This window comes from Bos javanicus, chromosome 9 (assembly GCF_032452875.1).
Source record: "Bos javanicus breed banteng chromosome 9, ARS-OSU_banteng_1.0, whole genome shotgun sequence".
Lineage (NCBI taxonomy): Eukaryota > Metazoa > Chordata > Mammalia > Artiodactyla > Bovidae > Bos > Bos javanicus.
This window is the reverse complement of record NC_083876.1, coordinates 46,175,510-46,197,451: the sequence shown is the minus strand read 5'-3', so window position 1 is coordinate 46,197,451 and position 21,942 is coordinate 46,175,510. Positions and strand designations below refer to the sequence as shown.

Sequence of the window (21,942 nt, the reverse complement as noted above, 5' to 3'; positions counted from 1 at the left end):
TTACAAAAGACATTTCATTTGCATGGATGAAAATAATTAGGAAGCAACAGTGACACCTGTGGGGGATGATACATAAACATATTACCTAAATTATGCCCAGTGTGTTTACTTAGTGGGGCTTTATGTAACAAGTACATGTGGGCACAATGATTATATGTTAACCTGTATAATTAAGAAAGTGATTTGCTTAACAAGTAATTTGTAATAAAATGCCTAGCCAGTAATCATAAGCACAAGCCATATGTTTTTAAATATGACCCAAACATTTGCATAGTGTTTATGTACAATAAATTAAAGCAAAATGAAAAATCTGCTGACAAGAAATAAGTAGCAGTAAGGGTAGAGCAATGTATTAAATCCTTCATTCTGGATCATTTAGGTAATGTTCCATTCATTTTAGATTCATGAGTAGAAGCCTTTACAGATTGGGCATGCATACCATAAATCTGGAGTTATCCATTATTAGGTGGCGTTTTGCTGTTTGCAGTTGTACATGTTTACTTTGTGCATAATTAACTGCATAATAGCTGTCTGTGTTTTGCACTGAATTTACACTCAGGCTCTCGTCAAAACAAATGACTCCAGAAAGTAGGATGCTTCCATTCAGTTCCCTGCAATCTGCACTTCCTAATACAGGTTTACAGAAATGGTTTTGATTGTGACTCCCGGTATCCTAACGCCTTCAGCAGCTAATGTGTATGTTGGAGCTTAACTTATTAAACTCCTAGATACATAAAGAGTATGGATGGGTGGAGACAGGAGGAAGCAGAGCACACCTAAGAAGAGCCAAGAAAGAAATTTCCATGAAAATAACAAGCACAGTGTCTAGTTGGACAGGCAAGTGATCACTGAGCAGCGTAAAACAATGGATCAACATACATCCCAGGAGTTCTTTTGCATATACGATTGTGACCGCCAAATTAACCATCTGAGAGAGGGCAGAGTCTGAAAATGGGCTGTCAGAAGAACCAACAAGATACATTCCAATCACCCATTTTGTTTACAGCCAGATAAACTCAGAAGGATAAATTACCAAATTAAATTAATCAACAAGAAACTGGTATAATTAAATAACAAAGAATAAGAGAAGTAAAAGGGATAAAATAAAAGATAATAGAGACTGAATTTTATTGATTATGACTACTTGTTGACACAGTAGTTGATAAACTTTTTAAAAGCATGATATATGAGGCTGTATATGTGCTTGCTTCGGCAGCACATATACTAAAATTGGAACAATACAGAGAAGATTAGCATGGCCCCTGTGCAAGGATGACACGCAAATTCGTGAAGCGTTCCATATTTTTTGACTTTTCACTCTCATGCATTGGAGGAGGAAATGGCAACCCACTCCAGTGTTGCTGCCTGGAGAATTCCATGGACAGAGGAGCCTGGTGGGCTGTGGTCTATGGGGTCGCACAGAGTCGGACACGACTGAAGCAACTTAGCAGCAGCAGCAGCATATATTCTATTGAAAGTAGTCTCACTGTGTTCTTAATCAAAAGTTAAATGAAACATTTACAGAAACAAAAATTTTCTTTATCTCTAGAAGTGGTCATTTCCGGGGAAAGAAAAGAGGGAGATTTAAAATGGCTTAACCAGTTCTCCAAGTTGTATTTGTAAGGTTATTATTATTATTTTGATGACAAAGGGTGAATTGTTTGAACTGGAACTTTGAAACAAAGATGTGTTAAGTAGTAATTTTCCTTGTTTCAGAATCCAAAATGTCATTTAAGGATGTAAGCATAAATAATATGTCATATGTATAATACATGACTCTCAGAAATATTCATCATCAAAATTATAATTCCACATTATCTGCTTCTACTTTAAGTATTCACTTATCTTTATAGAAAAGCATTTTATGCATTTAACAATATTTTCTTATTTTACTATTATCCAAAATCTCTAAAGATGCTATTCTCTGCATGTTATTTCTTAAAATTATTAAGCTTCACATAATGCATCCAAGTAATTACTTTTCAAAACACTCTGAAGCAATATTTTGGTTGCAAAATTAAGTATTTCAAAGAATCAGCTCAGAAAATAAAAATTAAGAATGACTTCATTGTGATTCTGGCAAGAAGATGGCGTAATTCAAACAGAATTTCTAGGACCACACTCTACCACTGCTACACTTGGAACACAGTGATTTTATATAAATAAATACATGCATAATGATATTATAAATATATAATGCATACAATGTATAAATAAATAAATGTGTAATATATATCAAGTGCCTTGATAGAACTCTGTGGACCAGAACCAGATTAGAAATCCACATGCATATCAATACACAGAGACATAAACTATGCTCACAGACAAGATGCTTTGGTATCACAAAGACACCAAAACTATCCATTTTTTCAATGTCACTCTGATAAGAGAAAATTCTCAACATGGCTTTACATGGAAACTTGGCAAGTGGCACTCAGTTAACATAGAAGACATAAACAAAAGTACATAAGACCATTTAAAAAAAAAGTGAAAGATATTATAAAGGTCATAGTAATTATTCATGTGGCGTCCACCACAACACACTACCTTTTGTCGTGCTGGGCTCTGCTAGCCCTGCTGGCCTTTGCAACCAAACTGGTGTGACTTGTGCTGGGTCCAGCCTGGTGAGCAGTCAGGGGTTTTCCCCAGCTGAGGTGGCCCCGTCTCAGCACTGGCTCTCATGTGATATTCACAAGTCTGTGCCTCACTCCGAAGGAGTTTTCACCAAAGCCTCTGTGGTGGCTGACTTGGCCGATATGGAAAGCCCACTCGCTCAGCATTCAATTACCCTAGCCTTCTCTATAGGGAATGAAAGAACTTCTAAGTCTCTCAATGTGAAATGAGGTCCTAGCAGCTTCAGAAAAACTAAAAACAACCAACACCTGAGCAAACTGGTGTCTGGTTGGAATGAAAGAACGTCTAAGGTTCTCAACCAAAAGACATTCTAGAAGCTTCAGGAAAACTAAACAGCCAACACCTGAGCTATTGGTCTTTGGTTGGAAGGGTTAGGTGAAGTGTTGGCTGAAGGAGGAGGGGCTCAGCTGAAGAGTGTTAAGAACAGTTTTAACTACTAATGCAGTGCATATTTGCAGCAAGCCTGCAAGTTTGCTTCAAGAGGGCATATCCCAGATGAGAGCAGGGAACTGAAAGCAGCCTTTGAGTCAAAGTATCAATTTTATTCATTGGTTTAAAGTCTCAGCTACAGTGCACTTCTTAGATTATCTACTACTTCACCTTCTCTGAGATGTCTTTCACTCTACACCTGTTTAGTCCTATCTTACCTACCCCACTTCTCACCAAAATTCCCTGGGAAGAAACCAAGTTTCATTTCTCATCTCTGTGCAAGTTAGCCTTTAAGAATAAGAGTAAGCTCGGTGGCAAAGATGTGATGGAACATGGGATGCAGAAGAGCAGAAGATCAGAGAACTGGAAGCTCAGTTAGGAAGTATATAAAACATACTGCACTTACTTACATTAATTTCCAATGCCCTCCTCTAGGGAACGTAAATACTCTAAAAACATTGCATTTTTACAATACTTTAGATACGGTTGTTCATATATATTAAGAAAAGGGACTAATATGTCTAGTTCAGCTCGCAATTAGTGAACTGTTGATGTGGATTAAATACATTTAAAAAGGCAAACGGAAAACTGAGAAAACATTTAATATGTATGATGGGGAAAACTGAAACCTTAACTATGTGAAATGCTAAATCAGTGTTTAGTCTAAATCTCTGCAAAACAAGTTTCCAAGGATTGAAATTTGTATCTTAAAAAGTTTGTTTTTAATGTGGACACTGATATCTCAGAAGCAGAAATGGACAACAGTGATGACATTTAAGAGGATAGTACTGTTGATAAAAGGAAAATACGGTTACTACTGAACCAGTCATGCTGGTACAAGAGGGGAACTTAAGTTCTTGATTCTCTTCATACAGGAAGAGGGTGATTGATGTAGTAAAGTTTCTGGCTTGCCTCAAGTGTGTATTTAAAATCAGCAATGCTCAGTTTTTGCAGTTAGTTCCTTGGCATAGTAAGGGCAACTTAATAGGTTATAATGTAAAAAAGGAACTGGCAAGTTGAAAAATAACAGACCTAAAAAGTACCAAAGCATAGAATTAAAAGATCAAATAAAAAATGATGATGCTTTGAAGAAGGCATGCCATGACAGAAATGCAATGCATCCAATTTCCCAGAAATTTTAGCTGATGCTTATATCAACAGACCATAATAATCAACAGTAACTACATTCTTACCAGGGGATAAACAATTTCCTAAATAGTTTATATTCATTTTTCTATTTAACTTTTATGGCATCTCTATAACCAAGACACTATTTACCCAATTTGCAGATGAGGAAACTGATTATTTAATAGGTATTTGCCCAAAGGCATAACAACATTAATTAGTGGATCTTAGATGGCACCCCACTCCGGTACTCTTGCCTGGAAAATCCCATGGACAGAGGAGCCTGGTAGGCTGCAGTCCATGGGGTCACTGAGGGTCGGACAGGACTGAGAGACTTCACTTTCACTTTTCACTTTCATGCATTGGAGAAGGAAATGGCAACCCACTCCAGTGTTCTTGCCTGAAGAATCCCAGGGACGGGGGAGCCTGGTGGGCTGCTGTCTATGGGGTCACACAGAGTCAGACACAACTGAAGTGACTTAGCAGCAGCAGCAGCAGATTTAAACTCAGCTTTGAATGACAGATCAAGCTACAGATTAAGCCTTTAGTCATAATCTTGTACATTCAAATATTTTTATCATCTCAAAAGCAATATAATTAGTCTCTTTCATCTTGGAAACTCATTTTTGGAGATCACTAGTTATTTAGGCACTGTGATGTTCACTGCAGCACTGTTTACAAGAGCCAGGACACAAAGCAACCTAAATGTTTATCCACAGAAGAATGGATAAAGATGATGTGGTACATATATACAATGGAATGTTACTCAGCCATAAAAAAAGAATATTTCAGGTATTTCATGTGCCATTTGCAGACACATGAATGAACCTACAGATTGTCATAGAGAGTGAAGTTAAGTCAGAAAAACAAAAGCAAATATCATCTAATATCACTTACATGTGGAATCTATAAAAATGGTACAGATGAACTTAGTAGCAAGGCAGAAATAGAGTCACAGATGTAAAGAATAAACATGGTTTCCAACATGGGAAAGAGGAAGGTATAACAAATTGGGAGGTTGGGATTGACATATATAAACTCAGTTCAGTTCAGTTCAGTCGCTCAGTCGTGTCCAATTCTTTGTGACCCCATGAATCGCAGCACGCTAGGCCTCCCTGTCCATCACCATCTCCCAGAGTTCACTCAAACTCACATCCATCGAGTCGGTGATGCCATCCAGCCATCTCATCCTCTGTTGTCCCCTTTTCCACCTGCCCCCAATCCCTCCCAGCATCAGAGCCTTTTCCAATGAGTCAACTCTTCACATGAGGTGGCCAAAGTACTGGAGTTTCAGCTTTAGCATCATTCCTTCCAAAGAACACCCAGGGTTGATCTCCTTTTGAATGGACTGGTTGGATCTCCTTGCAGTCCAAGGGACTCTCAAGAGTCTTCTCCAACACCACAGTTTAAAAACATCAATTTTTCAGCCCTCAGCTTTCTTCACAGTCCAACTCTCGCATCCCATACATGACCACTGGAAAAACCATAGCCTTGACTAGACGGACCTTTGTTGGCAAAGTAACATCTCTGCTTTTTAATATGCTGTCTAGGTTGATCAAAACTTTCCTTCCAAGGAGTAAGCGTCTTTTAATTTCATGGCTGCAGTCACCATCTTCAGTGATTTTGGAGCCCCCCACAAAAAAAGTCTGACACTATTTCCACTGTTTCCCCATCTATTTGCCATGAAGTGATGGGACCAGATGCCATGATCTTCGTTTTCTGAATGTTGAGCTTTAAGCCAACTTTTTCACTCTCCTCTTTCACTTTCATCAAGAGGCTTTTTAGTTCCTCTTCACTTTCTGCCATAAGGCTGGTGTCATCTGCATATCTGAGGTTATTGTTATTTCTCCTGGCAATCTTGATTCCAGCTTGTGTTCCTTCCAGCCCAGAGTTTCTCATGATGTACTCTGCATATATATAAGTTAAATAAGCAGGGTGACAATATACAGCCTTGACATACTCCTTTTCCTATTTGGAGCCAGTCTGTCGTTCCATGTCCAGTTCTAACTGTTGCTTCCTGACCTGCATATAGGTTTCTGAAGAGGCAGGTCAGGTGGTCTGGTATTCCCATCTCTTTCAGAATTTTCCACAGTTTATTGTGATCCACACAGTCAAAGGCTTTGACATAGTCAATAAAGCAGAAATAGATGTTTTTTTCTGGAACTCTCTTGCTTTTTCTATGGTCCAGTGGATGTTGGGAATTTGATCTCTGGTTCCTCTGCCTTTTCTAAAACCAGCTTGAACATCTGGAAATTCATGGTTCACGTATTGCTAAAGCCTGGCTTGGAGAATTTTGAGCATTACTTTATCTCATTAGATAACTAATGAGAACCTACATGGATAGCACAGACTTCCCTGGTGGCTCAGTGGTAAATACCCCAACCCAGGAAACATGGGTTCAATCCCCAGGTTGGGAAGATCCTCTCTTCTCCTTTTCCTCCAAGGAAAATAAATGGCAACCCAGTTTCTTTTAAATTTATTTTTACTTGGAGGATAATTGCTTTACAGTATTGTATTGGTTTCTGCCATATATCAACATGAATCAGCCATAGGTATATGCATGTCCCCTCTCTTTTAAACCTCCCTCCCATCTCCCACCCCTTCCCACCCATCTAGGTTAACACAGAGCACTGGATTTGAGTTCCCTCAATCATAAAGCAAATTTCCACTGGCTATCCACTTTTATATATGGTAAGGCATATGTTTCAATCCACTCCAGTACTCTTGCCTGGGAAATCCCATGGACAGAGGAGCCTGGTGGACTATAGTCCATGGGGTCATTAAAAATCAGACACAACTTAGTGACTAAGCACCAACAACTGTATAGCACAGGGAACTCAATAGTATGTAGTCATCTAAATGGGAAGGAAATCTACAAAAGAGGATTCATTTCAATATTTGGCAAAACTAATACAATATTGTAAAGTTTAAAAATAAAATAAAATTTAAAAAAAATAAAAAAGAGGGGATGTATGTATAACTGACTCACTTTGTTGTAGAGCAGAAACTAACACACCACTGTAAATCAACTACACTCCAATAACAATTTTTTTAAAAAGCTACCTATCAAAATATGTGTGTGTGTTTGTATCTCAAGTTCTCCATTGTATAAGGAATGATACTACAATCAGCATGGAAACAAAAAATTATATTTTATTGCTTCAAATCAATGAGTTAAGACAAGTAACATATAGAGAATTTTAAAAAAAAGATGAGAATTAAGAATTAATTTCTTGAAAAATATAATATGCTATATTATAAACTTTCACTAAACTCCCAAAATTATTGTATAAAATTAGAGGACTCTGTGTCCTAATTCTACAAGTTACCTCAACCACCTCCAGTAAATGTTATAAAAATATAATATGCTATTTTATAAACTTTCACTAAACTCTCAAAATTATTGTATAAAATTAGAGGACTCTGTGTCCTAATTCTACAAGTTACCTCAACCACCTCCAGTAAATGTCATAATCTTAGAGCATACAGAGGTTTCAATCACCTCTGTCCTCAGAGCAGTTAATAAATAATTATTGATATAAATTTCAAATAAATGCTTCTCTTTTATAAGATTCAAAGAAACAACAATAGTATATTTTTCTCAACCAAAATGACTATTACTGCTTAGCCAATTATTATACCTACCAAGATAATTTTCCCTTTGCTTAATTTCTAGCTATGGAACCTATTTCACCAATTTTTATATCAGCTTCAAATACCTAATGACAGATAATTAAATTTCACATATTCTATTTAAACAGGTATAGTGGTCAAATATTATATTTGTAGTCTATCCATTAATTCCAAAGCTTCACCCCTTTTGCCTTTATTTTAATATTAAGATGGCTTTATTCCATTTTACTGTTCTTAAAATGGCTCCTTGATTTATTTTTTGATTTGTGTTTCTAAAAGTTGCTCAGTAGCCTAATTATATATTCATTTTGACATTCTGGTCCCAGAAGAAACAACATTAACTTCATACTTATCCATCTGGTTATCAGTTACAGCTTGTGAATTGCTGCTTATAATTTTCCAGGGACATGTGGGCGCCCTTCCAGTTAGGCTATTAAAATCCCTTACACTCTAACAACATGCTAATATCCTATCACGTTTGTGGATGCACAGCAAAAACACTGCCATGTAGAGGAAATTTCCTGCTGAAATTTCAATTTTGAAATGTATATATTTTAGTTTAAAAGTTAAGCCAGCAACTCTTTACACACCTAAATCTTTCTAAAGAAGCAAAACCTTTTATCTCCAATTTTTAAAAAATGTTTAATTCATGGATCATCTTAAAATTTAATATCCATCATTCTAAAAAATCTGCACAGTGAAGAAGTATCTTTTCACCCACATTCAGAGAAGGGTGTTTCCTAGCAACCACATACAATCTGAATCAATCCTTAGCTGAATTATGACTCAAAGTGCTGTTAGAAATAATCATTTGCATGAGAAAGAGACTAATGTCTGTTCTGATTAGGAACAACAGTTCTTTCCTAAATTGGTCAGTCACAGTCCAAAATCAGGCAGCTGTTTAGAGATGTCTTTGTTTTCATCAAATTTTGCCTGAGGAAGGCAAACATCACATCCCCATAGACACAGCACAAAGGTACTCTTACTCAGTCACTCAGTCATGTCTGACTCTGCAACCTCATGGACTGTAGCTGATAGGTTCCTCTGTCCATGGAATTCTCCAGGGAAGAATACTGGGGTGAGTTGTTATTTCCTTCTCCAGAGGATCTTCCTGAGCCAGGAATCCAACCCGTGTCTCCTATGTCTCTTGTACTGGCAGGTGGATTCTTTATCATTGAGCACACAAGCCACTAAAACTTCAGAATTTAATCCAGATGAATATAACCAAGGATCTCACCTCTCTACTGTATTAAAACCTGTTACTTTGTTTCACCTTAACTTTTATTTTCTTTCAACTTGTATTTACTATTATTTATTATAAGGGTTAAATATTAGGTAATAATATTAGAACAATTATCACTTTGCTTAATTTGGATCCTTTTATAAATTATTGCACATCATTTTTTATTAAGTGGCTATTGTTATCCTTACACATAGATTTCACAATTTTTTTTTTTCAAATTAATTCAACATTAGTTGACATTTTCGGCTTTCCCAGTGGCTCAGCAGTAAAGAATCTGCCTGCAATGCAGGAGACGTGAGTTTGATTCCGGGGTCAGGAAGATCCCTGAGAGGAAGGAATGGCACCCCACTCCAGTGTTCTTGACTGGAGAACCCCATGGACAGAGGAGCCCGGCAGGCTACAGTCCATGGTATCACAAAGAGTTGGACACAACTGAAGCAACCCAACCTGAAATCAGAACACTTTCACATAGTAACATTTATGTCAAAGTCCTTTGACTATTCATTTATCTTTTAGAAAATAACATTGTGTCTTTTCAGAATAACAGTAAATACAAAACTTCAATAAAATAACTTCCTGTTTATTTAATTTTTCTTCCTACTGTGGAAATTAGCTAGGTTTTTTTTCTTCCCCCTTTTCATTGTCCTTACAGATCCATATCACTAAAGAGAAAACAGACCAGCTGTCAAACCGGTCATATAATGTACATTTGCTGCTGCTGCTGCTAAGTCGCTTCAGTTGTGTCCGACTCTGTGCGACCCCAGAGACGGCAGCCCACCAGGCTCCCCCGTCCCTGGGATTCTCCAGGCAAGAACACTGGAGTGGGTTGCCATTTCCTTCTCCAATGCATGAAAGTGAAAAGTGAAACTGAAGTCGCTCAATCGTATCCAACTCTTAGCGATCCCATGGACTGCAGCCTACCAGGCTCCTCCGCCCATGGGATTTTCCAGGCAAGAGCACTGGAGTGGGTGCCATTACCTTCTCCAAATGTACATTTGGAACTGTCTAAAAACCCAGAGCTCAACATTCAGAAAACTAAGATCAGGGCATCCGGTCCCATCTCTTCATGGCATTTAGATGGGGAAACAGTGGCTAACTTTGTTTTTCTGGGCTCCAAAATCACTGCAGATTGTGATTGCAGCCATGAAATTAAAAGATGCTTACTCCTTGGAAGGAAAGTTTTGACCAACCTAGACAGCATATTAAAAAGCAGAGACATTAATTTGCCAACAAAGGTCCATCTAGTCAAGGCTATGGTTTTTCCTGTGGCCATGTATGGATGTGAGAGTTGGGCTATAAAAAAAAGCTGAGTGCCGAAGAATTGATGCTTTTGAACTGTGGTGTTGGAGAAGACTCTTGAGAGTCCTTTGGACTGCAAGGGGATCCAACCAGTCCATCCTAAAGGAGATCAGTCCTGGGTGTTCTTTGGAAGGACTGATGCTGAAGCTGAAACTCCAATACTTTGGCCACCTGATGTGAAGAGCTAACTCATTGGAAAAGACCCTGATGCTGGGAAAGATTGAGGGCAGGAGGAGAAGGGGATGACAGAGGATGAGATGGTTGGATGGCATCACTGACTCAATGGACATGGGTTAGGGAGGACTCCAGGAGTTGGTGATGGACAGTGAGGCCTGGCGTGCTGCGGTTCATGGGGTCGTAAAGAGTCAGACACAACTGAGTGACTTAACTGAACTGAACTGAAAAACCCAAAAACTATCAGAAGTAAACTATCATGATGGCTATTACTGAAACTTCAAAGACCATAGGCTAAAGCAGACAGCCTATTGACCTCTGCATTCCATATTTAGAAACTGTATCTGTTCCTGGAGCTAAGTGACAGCCTTTATTGCAAAGACTTTCTCTATAATAAATTTATCCCAGAAGGATACATACAAGATAAGTAAGCAGACATTAAATACCAAAATAATTAGATTGTTCTGAAAGTATTTTTTGGAATTTATGAGATAATAAGTCACCTAATATACAAGTGTAGGATAGATGGTACCAAAAAGGAACGAACAAACGTCGGTACTAGGCTATTTATTATAGTAAAGACACAGATCCTCTTCTCTGAGAATAAACAAATAATAGGACACACCAAAAAATGTGTACATTAAATGTATTTAATTTTAAGAGGATTTATTTAAAGGACTATTTTTAATCAAAATTATTTTAGGGAACTGACAAAAATTTGTTTATCTTGAAACATTTCACATGTGTGTCTTTTTTCTTTTCTCAATATGTCATCAGAGAAGACAATGGCAAGCCACTCCAGTACTCTTGCCTAGAAAATCCCATGGATGGAGGAGCCTGGTGGACTATAGTCCATGGGGTCGCTACGAGTTGGTCCCGACTGAGCGACTTCACTTTTACTTTCATGCAGTGGAGAAGGAAATGGCAACCCACTCCAGTGTTCTTGCCTGGAGAATCCCAGGAATGGCAGAGCCTAGTGGGCTGCTGTCTATGGGGTCGCATAGAGTTGGACACAACTGAAGCGACTTAGCAACAGCAGCAGCAGCAGCAGTATGTCATATAATTAATCTTTAAAAAATTCTGAGACTCTAGAAATGTGATTATCTATTTCACATAGTTTTAGGGAAAGATAGCTAAAAACAAAACCTCCTCCCAACCTAAAACTCCTCTCCACAAAGGTAGAAGAGAAAGGAAACAAATTCATTCTTCCATAAGGGTTAAACCAGAATGTGATATGGACATTCACAATCAATCTGCTAGGAAATTTGCAAAGGCAGAAAAAGAAACTTACACTTTTATATAGTCAAGCAAATACTCCCTATTACATCAATTTTTTCAAGATAAACAACTAGTTCTCAAGAAAGAGAACATGAAGCACCATGTGTCACACACAGGTCACTGTAAATGCACTTGGTATTTGTGGTGACCATCTGTTTTAGTGAACTGCTTTTCTTTAGAGAAAAAATCTTTGTGATTACTCAAATCTTTGTGATAGGAGGTAGTCTTGTAAGGTGAGCAAGGCACCCACTAAAGTTGACTCCTGACCACCCAAAGAAACTGGGAAATGGGCTGTATCCTTTGTGGTGGTAACATTTCAGAGAGATGGTCATAGGTCCTTGAGAAAGACATTCCTGTATTGTAAAGCTTTCCAGAGTTTTACTGAGCTTTTAAAAAGATTTACACACATTTCAAAGCGACACAGAAACAATTATAATTACAAATATTCTAAAGTAAATCGCAGAAGACAGGGCAAGTCAGAAATTTTCACTTGTTTTTTTTACAGAGAAAATTAAGCCTCTTATTTTTAATTTGTATTTGCCCTTACAGTGCATGTTTCGATCCTAAATGTAGCAAATCATTAACAACTTAGCAAATCTCAATTTACTTTTACATCTCTGCTGCTGCTGCTGCTGCTGCTGCTAAATCGCTTCAGTCATGTCCGACTCTGTGCGACTCCAAGACTGCAGCCCACCAGACTCCTCCGTCCATGGGATTTTTCCAGGCAAGAGTACTGGAGTGGGTTGCCATTGCCTTCTCCTTGACTGAGCATACACAGATTTTCAGGAAGAGCACAGTAAACAAGATATGATTGTTATGCAGGTTTAAGTCCAGGCCTTCTCCATCCAAAAGAGTGTGGACAGATTTAGTCCATCTCTTTCTGGTACACAGAGGGAGACACCCTTAAAATGAGATTTCTCTTATAAATGCAAATTGCTCTTACAGAAGAGTAATTTCTACTTGATTCTCAGAGCTTCTCTCCTGTACTTTTTTTTTTTTTAAATAATCAGCACCTGCAGGCATGCTAAGTTGCTTCAGTCCTGTGTGACTGACTCTTTGCAACTCTATAGACTGTAGCCTACCAGGCTCCTCTGTCTAGTGGTATAAACCCAATAATCAACATAAATAACCCTTTTGCCAAAGAAGCATGTTTTGGGCTGACAAAGTTTGTGCCCCTCCAAAGGCTAATTTATGGAAAAGGGAATTAACTAGAAGAATAGTTAGGGCATAAGGGTGACAGCTAGAAAAGTTATGACCAACCTAGACAGATTATTAAAAAGCAGAGACATTATTTTGCCAACAAAGGTCTGTCTAGTCAAAGCTTTGTTTTTTCCAGTAGTCATATGTGGATGTGAGAGTTGGACTATAAAGAAATCTGAGTACCGAAGAACTGATGCTTCTGAACAGTGGTGTTGGAGAAGACTCTTGAGAGTCCCCTGGACAGCAAGCAGATCCAGCCAGTCCATCCTAAAGGAAATCAGTCCTGAATATTCATTGGAAGGACTGATGCTGAAGATGAAACTTCAATACTTTGGCCACCTGATGTGAAGAGCCGACTCATTAGAAAAGACCCTGATGATGGGAAAGATCAAAGGCAGGAGGGGAAGGAGATGACAGAGGATGAGATGGTTGGATGGCATCACCGACTCAATAAGCATTAGTTTAAGTAAACTCAGGGTGTTGGTGATGGACAGGGAAGCCTGGCGTGCTACAGTCTATGTGGTCGCAAAGAGTTGGACATGATTGAGCAACTGAACTGAACTGAAGGGAGACAAGGTAGAGATGCTAAATTGACAGAAAACTGAAAGGATCAGGTTTGGGATGAAGCAGAAACAATGGAGGCTCTAGAAAGCAGAAAAAAAAAAAAAAAAAGGGAGGTAAGACTCACAGAAAAAGTATCACTGCCTAAAAGTCTTATCAAGGGGCAGCAGGGAGGGATTAATTTCCAAACAGTCATGCTCAGACTTGCATCAATTGCTAGAGATTCAAATTCCTGAGAGAGCACTTCTGATTAATCTTCCATGATAGAAGACTATGGAATTGCCAACCTAGAGAGTCTACATATAGTCAGGAAGAATTATTTTCCCAGTAGGAAATGAGATATAGTCAGGAAGGGATAATGGATTCTGTGCAACTAAAAAATGTCAAATTACCTTCACAGTGCTTAATAAATATCTGTTCCCTGTATCTTTTTTTGTAAACTCTTAAGAAATAATTTATTTAATAATTTTAATAACATTGAATTTTAACATAAATGACATTCAAGAAAATTTTAAAAAGTAAATAACCCCTAGGTACTGCTGACCTGAAACTAATAGACTACCAGATATTTCTCTAGTAAAAACAGGCTTACTCAGGATCATCAGAGAACTGCAATTTGGGGTCTGCCACCAAGGTGAGTTACTTGCAAGTCCTGGCATAGCAACAGAAGGTCAGCACTTGCATTGGAAGGCACGGGAAGGTGGGAGGGCTGCAGTCAACAAGGAGTCTGGCTTCTCATGGGCTGAGTCCTTGCTAGAGAAGAGTCTTTGTCCTCCCTGGCTCTGCAATTATCCCAGAATGTAGGAGTACCCTCTTCTGGTCTCCCACCCTATTTGACATTTTTGTTTATTTCTTAAGGTACAACAATTACCTGCAATTTCATGAAACTCAAAGTCTAAAGATGTAAAGACTGATTTTATCTCATATAAGGAACTAGCTCAAAAAGTTTCTCCATTCTCAACTACCCTATTTCTACTTTCTTGGTTAGTTATCCTCTACGTGATTCTGTTACCAGCTGCTTACTATTCATTAACCCTCTTATCAGTTTTGAGCCTTTCCTTTCTATATTTCATTGGGAGTTTTTTTTTTTCCAATAAGGGCCATGTATTACTGGTTGTTTTTGAGCTTTCAGTCTGTGTCTCCTAATATTCAAGACAAAAAAAAAAAAAACCTGAATAAAAATAGTAATAACAACAAAAACTGGCTTGAAAAATAACTGAAGAATATCCTTGACAAGTTTCCAAAACAAACAACAATCCTACTTTAAAAAAAAAGTTCTATTGTACAATTTTTAAAAAGTTCTATTGTATAATTTCAATACCCCTGGGTTATGACTCATTTTCTCTCTAAAGCCTTTACTCTCATTGCTTTTCTGAAAGATGGAACCTGCCATAGAAAAGTCCCCTGCCCATCAAAATGTTTATTCCAAATAAGTTCCTCTCTCCAAAAAAGAAAAAAGAGAAAGAGAGAAATGTACTTTCCCTTTGTTTCACAAAATGCCTATATTTTTCCCAAAGCATTTGTTTCCTTGAGCTTTCAGGCACATATTATACCAGTGCTCAGCAAACACTTCTATACAAAAATCTTATCACTATTCTTTGGATTTTCATCTACTTTAGATTCTCTAAAATTGTGCCATCAGCACAGCCTGGGGATTCACAACTTAGTGACTTCACATGCTTCCTCTTGCAAATTCTTTCAGAATTTGTCGTTGGAATCTTTCACTCCATAAAGGAATTGCAAAATGTTGTCAAATGTTTATTTCTCCCTTCTGATTCAGGCAGAGACAGATATTGACCACATTACAGTTGGCCTCATAAGCAGCTAGCAAAAATTTTAGCTCATGTGGCAGTACCTTTATAGGAAAAGTAAACAATTTATTGGGAAGAGATGATATGGTAGATGTTTAATATTAGTGCTACTATCAGTAGAGAATAGGGATTTGGAAATGAGTCCCAGACAGTGTTATTACATCTATTAAACCTCCTAAGGTTTAAACCAACACAGATACAGAAACACACACACACATTGTCAACTCTATTAGGAATAGACCGAGGAGTCAAACATATGGAGATCAAAATAACACTTGTATTATTTATAAATTTGAGTTGGAGAACAGTGTTTTAAACCAGCCCCCAAATAGACTTAACATGCTCTCTATAATGGAGAAGTCAATGGCATCCCACTGCAGTATTCTTGCCTGGAAAATCCCATGGACGGAGGAGCCTGGTAGGCTGCAGTCCATGGGGTCACAAAGAGTCGGACATGACTGAGCGACTTCACTTTCACTTTTCCCTTTCATGCATTGGAGAAGGAAATAGCAGCCCACTCCAGTGTTCTTGCCTGGAGAATTCCAGGGACAGGAGAGCCTGGCAGGCTGCCGTCTATGGGGTCGCACAGAGTCGGACACAACTGAAACGACTTAGCAGCAGCAGCAGCTCTCTATAAAGCTAGACCTTAGGACATCATATCCAAGAATGTTTAAAAGACAGACAGATGAGACACATTTGCAAAGCTACTCACTGCTTCATACACATGAGCCCTGATGTTCTGACCTTCTTACTGAGCACTGCCTGTGGTTCAGCAGCCTGAGATTGCTGCAGAACTGAGGCCCTAACCGAAACCTACGAAATCTGAGCCTGCAAGTTAGCAAGATTTCTGGGGAATATGAATACACATTAAAGCTTGAGATCTGCTGCTCTAGACTGTGAGCAAAGCGCTTCTAGTGTTTCTCATATTTTTCTAGTGTTCTCCTTTCAAGATTCTGAATCCATAGGATGGATCATGAGAATCTACATTTTTAAAACTCACCCCATATAATTTTATTATCCTGGAAATTTGGGAAAATATAAATCAGTGCTTCTGAAATGGTAATAGAATATTTACCACCTCAAGGTTTGGTTAAAAAATAGGTTCTGATTCTGTGGGTTTAGGGTGAGGCTCAAGATTCTGGTTTTAGAGACGATCCCAGGTGATGCTGCTGTTCCTGCTGGTCCACAAACCACAAGTTACGTGGGAAGGCTCTAGAATTTCCTCCCTAATAGCAGGAGCCCAGCAAACCTTTTTTGCCCACAAAAATTGCCTGTGGGAAGGCAGAGCTCAAGTGCGCTGGGAGGAGGTGGAGCCACACAAACTGAGCAAAATAGCACCTATTATATAAGTGCCTAAGCCTCCTTTGTGGACATGTAGATTAGGAGGACTTGGGAGATGGCAGAAGGTGCCTTCCCAACACTGTTACCTTGGAGAGGTAGACGAGTCATTTCATTTTGGAAATACGAAGTCTAGACAACAAGCTTCCCTCAATCCAGGGCCAACACATCATGGACCAGTCCCCTGATCTCTCAGGGGAGGAAATTCCCCCTTACCCTTTTCTAAGTTCCTATGGCTGGACTAAGAAAACTGGCCTAACGCAAATTAACAGGAAAAAAAATAAACAAATTTTAATTCATACACGTGGAAATCCCACAGAAATTAGACCTAAAAAACTGCCCAAAGATGCAATTTTTATACTTTTTAAATAAAGAAACAATAAATTTGTGAGAAACTGACATGACAAAAGAAGCTTATATTTTGGGTGCCTAGTGGAGAAGGAAATGGCACCCCACTCCAGTACTCTTGCCTGGAAAATCCCATGGATGGAGAAGCCTGGTAGGCTGCAGTCCATGGGGTCGCTGAGGGTTGGACAGGACTGAGTGACTTCACTTTCACTTTTCACTTTCATGCATTGGAGAAGGAAATGGCAACTCACTCCAGTGTTCTTGCCTGGAGAATTCCAGGGACAGGGGAGCCTGGTGGGCTGCCGTCTATGGGGTCACATAGAGTCGGACACTACTGAAGTGACTTAGCAGCAGCAGCAGTGAGTGAAGGAAACAGAGTTTGGCCGTGGGGTAGGCAATTAAGGAAGTAGCAAGGTTTGTTTAGATAGACTTCTAGCTCCAAATTCCCTGTCTTTAGGGATAAGGGTGTCCTTCTACCATTAGATGCATAGGAAATTTATTTCCTCCTTGCAGGGAAAAGGAAAGTCAGCGTGTCCCTCTTGCATTGGCTATTTCTTGAGTAACGTTAATTCAGAATAGTTAACATGGCATTGAGCCACATTTGGAGGCAGCCTACCCAGGGCACCGACAAGGCCACCAATGAGCCATGTCGCCCTGCTGCCATCCTGCGACTGCCACTCCACTACCAGTGCCTGCTCTTCTGTGGTTCGGGCACTGCTGTTGAGCACTGGGTTTTGCCTCAACATGGCACTGGAATGGACCAGAAAAGTACATAGGTTAAATCAACTCAACTGTGCCTGAGGGTGAGAGCCTACTCCCCAGTCTATTGCACATCTTAAATTATACTCAGTGAATTTTCAAACACAACTTCGGCCAAGGTAATTTATCGAGTCCATATGTTATCATCATGTCATCATGTGTGCTTGTTCAGTTGTGTCCAACTCTCTGTGACTCCAGAGAAGGCTGCTGGGCTTCCCTATCCATGGAATTTTCCAGGCAAGAATACCGGAGTGGGTTGCCATTTCCTCCTCCAGGGGATCTTCCTGACCCAGGGATTGAACTAGCATCTCCTGTGTCTCCTGCATTGGCAAGCAGATTATTTACACTGAGCTGTCTGTGAAACCCATTTATTATCATAAAGATACACGGAGGGACTTGCTTGGTGGTACAGTGTTTAAGAATCAGCCTTACAATTCAGAGGACTCTGGTTTGATCCCTGGTGGGGAACTAATATCCCACCTGCCTTGTAGCTCTAAGCAGATACACTACAACTACTGAGCTTGGGCACCACAGCTGGAGAGTCTGTGTGCTCAAGTAAGACCTAATGCAGTCAAATAAATAAATAAATGTATCTTTAAAGATACAATGATAAGGATATTTGAGAAGTAAAATAACAAAAGTGAAATTCCCAGATCTCAATGCCACTACACTTTAATTTTCATGAAGAAGCTGAAATTTGAACATTATCTTGCCTTGCCCTCATAAACTAGAGATCAAGTTTATATCAAGATCAGAATTATAAAGTTAACGTTCAAACCAAAACCACACCCCTCCCCCAAATCCTTGAGCTCCACTCTACACTCACTAAATCAGAATGTCTGGGGACAAAGCTAGAAAATTAGCATCTCAAACAATTCCTGGGTGATACTGATACTCTTGGGCTAGGAATCACATTCAAAGAAACATTGCATTAGAGGAAGCCAACATGGTTTGTACTGCTCAAAAAAACTAAGAACTTTTTTTTTTTTTTAATGGAAGCTGGGCCTTTATAGATGCAAGTCTTTTCTAGGACTAAGAGCCTTTCTTTTCTTGGTGATTTTATTTCTTTCTCAGCCATACTGCTTAGGTCAAAATCAGCAGCAAAGCCTTGTTTCTGGCACACAGGCCTGTGCCAATTGAAAAATAAATCTGTCACCAGTGAACAATGGATGGCTTCCACCTCTGAAACTGGAAAAACCTGACATAAATCTAATAAGTTAAGCTTGTTAGTTTGTTTCTGAAATGGATGTTTGGGTCCATTTCAAAAGGTTTTCTAGCTCATGTACCTTGTTTGGGGGTCTATTAAGGCTAACAAATCAAACCCTCTCTTCAGATATGATTTAAGATCAAAGTGGAAAATAGATTTAATATTGACAAAGTTGAAATCAAAAATGCAACTGGGACCTATAGGAAAATAGGACTTCTAACATACAAGTCTTCCCAAATCTACTGAAAGGAGAATCTGCTTTGTATCTGTTGAGCTCAAAGAGCAGGGCAAAATACCACATTCCTACCTTGCCTCCTAGATGTCCCTGGACCACTGCCTAGGCTCATGCTTACGGGATGGGAGCAGGAGAAAGCCACTGGCCAGTGCATACCTAAGACCCGGAAGAGAACTGTCCTTCCTCACAGGGTCATCGATCAATTCAGCACGAAGAATGAGAAAGAAAACTGAGCAGAAGACTGAGAGAAGTGGTCAGATTATCTTCCTAATAGTCCCTCTCCTATATAGCACAATGAATACTTCTTTATGAAAATGGGAGAAGAAAGTAGAAGCATCCTAACACTTTTTATGTGCAAAGAGGAAGTTGGAAGAATGTGGGCATTTAAACAAGAGCAACATTTAGTGCCATTGGTTGGAGTCAATTTTTATGACATATTTTGCTTGTTTTAACACTAAAGAAAGACATAAGATTTATTTACCCAGATTTTAAAAAAATAGTCATTCATAGCATAATGATAAACAATATTTTATCTGTATCTCCCAAACACTAAGTTTGTAGTAGGAGTCTCCCTCTCTCTTAGCAGTCCCACGTGGTAAGGTGGATGCAGCCATCCTTGAACCAAATGTGACTCATCCATTCTTCACTTCTGGATATAACTGGCCGATAACTGGGTTGTCATCTTGTTCAAGCTGGTCCAAGCTTGATCCCTGAGTTAATTTTGAAATTAAGACTTAACAATGCCAGCCTTAATCTGGTTTCTTCTTGAATGAGAAGTGCTAGTTGTATATCACAACCAAGAAAACTGATCTGCAGTATAAAAGAGGACAAACTAGAAATACAAAGATGAGCAGAGTTGACAGAAGCAGAAGACATTCCATATCCTTCTTAATTTTTTTGAGACCAGGAAAGATCCTTACTCTTGTGTTTCATGAGACACCTCTAAGTTCTATCTTAAACAAGCAGGGTACAATTAATTGAAATAATAAGATGCCCAACTAATGTACCTACTTTCTCATATTTCCCCCTTTACTCCACCCTAAGTTTCCCCAGCCATGTACACATGGCCCACTTGATATCCGGGTGTGATTCTGCATAAATACAGGTAGACATTACAAAAAGTGCATGCTCATTAAAGAAATGCTGGCTGCACTTAAGGCTAAAGAGTCACTCTTAAGCCAACTTGTCAAGGTCCCAGCTAAGGCAAGTGTTCTGAATCCCTGAGACAAGGAGGAGAAATAAAGGCTTTTAAAGAAAAATAACCTATGTTTTAGAAAAACAACTCTCAGAAGAATGTGAAAGGTGATTATGTAGGTGTGATACTCAAAGCAGGGAATTTATTTAAAAGGCTACCACAGTTGTCTTAGTGAAAGTGTATATGTTTCACCAAAGTTTAGATGGATGAACATAGGAGAGATGGAATCCAGAGGTATTTTGGAAGTAGAATGTGAGCTGCCAGAGTCCAGCTCCAGCAGCCAGGGATTCAACCTGAAGAGGCGAATGGTGTCGGTGAATGAGACAGTATCTCATTTTCCTTGGACTGACTGTTTATTTCAAGTTTAAGATTCTCTTTCATACTTTTACAAAAACATTAGGCCAGAGGTTTGACATTTTCAGTTCCCCCTCTCCCAGATTAATTATCTCCATAAATCATTGTTGCTCTTCAAACAGAGTTCCTGCTTCAATGATTCTCTCGGAATCAGCCTTGAAGTGAAGTTGCTCAGTCGTGTCCAACTCTTTGAGACCCCATGGATTAAACTACCAAGCTCCTCAGTCCATGGGATTTTCCAGGCAAGAGTACTGGAGTGGGTTACCATTTTCTTCTCCAGGGGATCTTCCCGACCCAGGGATCGAACCTGGGTCTCTCACATTGTAGGCAGACGCTTTACCATCTATCTGAGCTACTAGGGAAGCCGGAATCAGCCGTATCATCTATTATGTACCTCCTCTAAGGTGTCCTATAGTTAACTTATGATTACATTGTAACTCATGCTGCTGCTGCTGCTAAGTCGCTTCAGTCATGTCTGACTCTGTGGGACCCTACAGACAGCAGCCCATAAGGCTCCCCCGTCCCTGGGATTCTCCAGGCAAGAACACTGGAGTGGGTTGCCATTTCCTTCTCCAATGCATGAAAGTGAAAAGTAAAAGTGAAGTCGCTCAGTCGTGCCTGACTCTTAGCGACCCCATGGACTACAGCCCACCAGGCCCTCCGTCCATGGGATTTTCCAGGCAAGAGTACTGGAGCGGGGTGCCATAATTCATGCTACATTCCTCAATTTACTACTTATCTTCCTAAATCTTGTTTGCCCCTAACATCCTGATCTCACTATCTCTTAAAAAGTCTTCTAGCATAGTGTCTCTAAAACTTCCTAACTTCTATAAGCTACAGTAAAATATGCTAACTTTACAACATTCCTTAAATCTTTAACTTCTAACTGTTTATTTATTTCTAAGCCCTAAATTCAGTAAACTCCTTTGTCATAAACATTCTCCTCACAAATAGGCTTCAAATAGCAATCCCTCCCATGGCCTCAAGCTATGGCCTATGTGCTCATCCTGGAACACTCTTTCCTAAAAGTCCTTGAAAAAATGTCAATGATTAACTTTATGAATTATTCTCTGAGCACAGCTGCAGAAGGCTTTGTGCCTTCTCATGCTCCTCTCAAGA

The 21,942-nt window shown here is 39.2% G+C and overlaps 1 non-coding gene across 1 annotated transcript; it reads left to right on the top strand.

Annotated features, from left to right (window-relative positions):
• Positions 1 to 1,200: 1,200 nt before the first annotated feature.
• On the top strand, positions 1,201 to 1,307 carry LOC133254532 (U6 spliceosomal RNA). Its single transcript, XR_009738703.1, has one exon. It is a non-coding gene; the product is annotated as a U6 spliceosomal RNA (small nuclear RNA).
• The last annotated feature ends 20,635 nt before the right edge of the window (positions 1,308 to 21,942 follow it).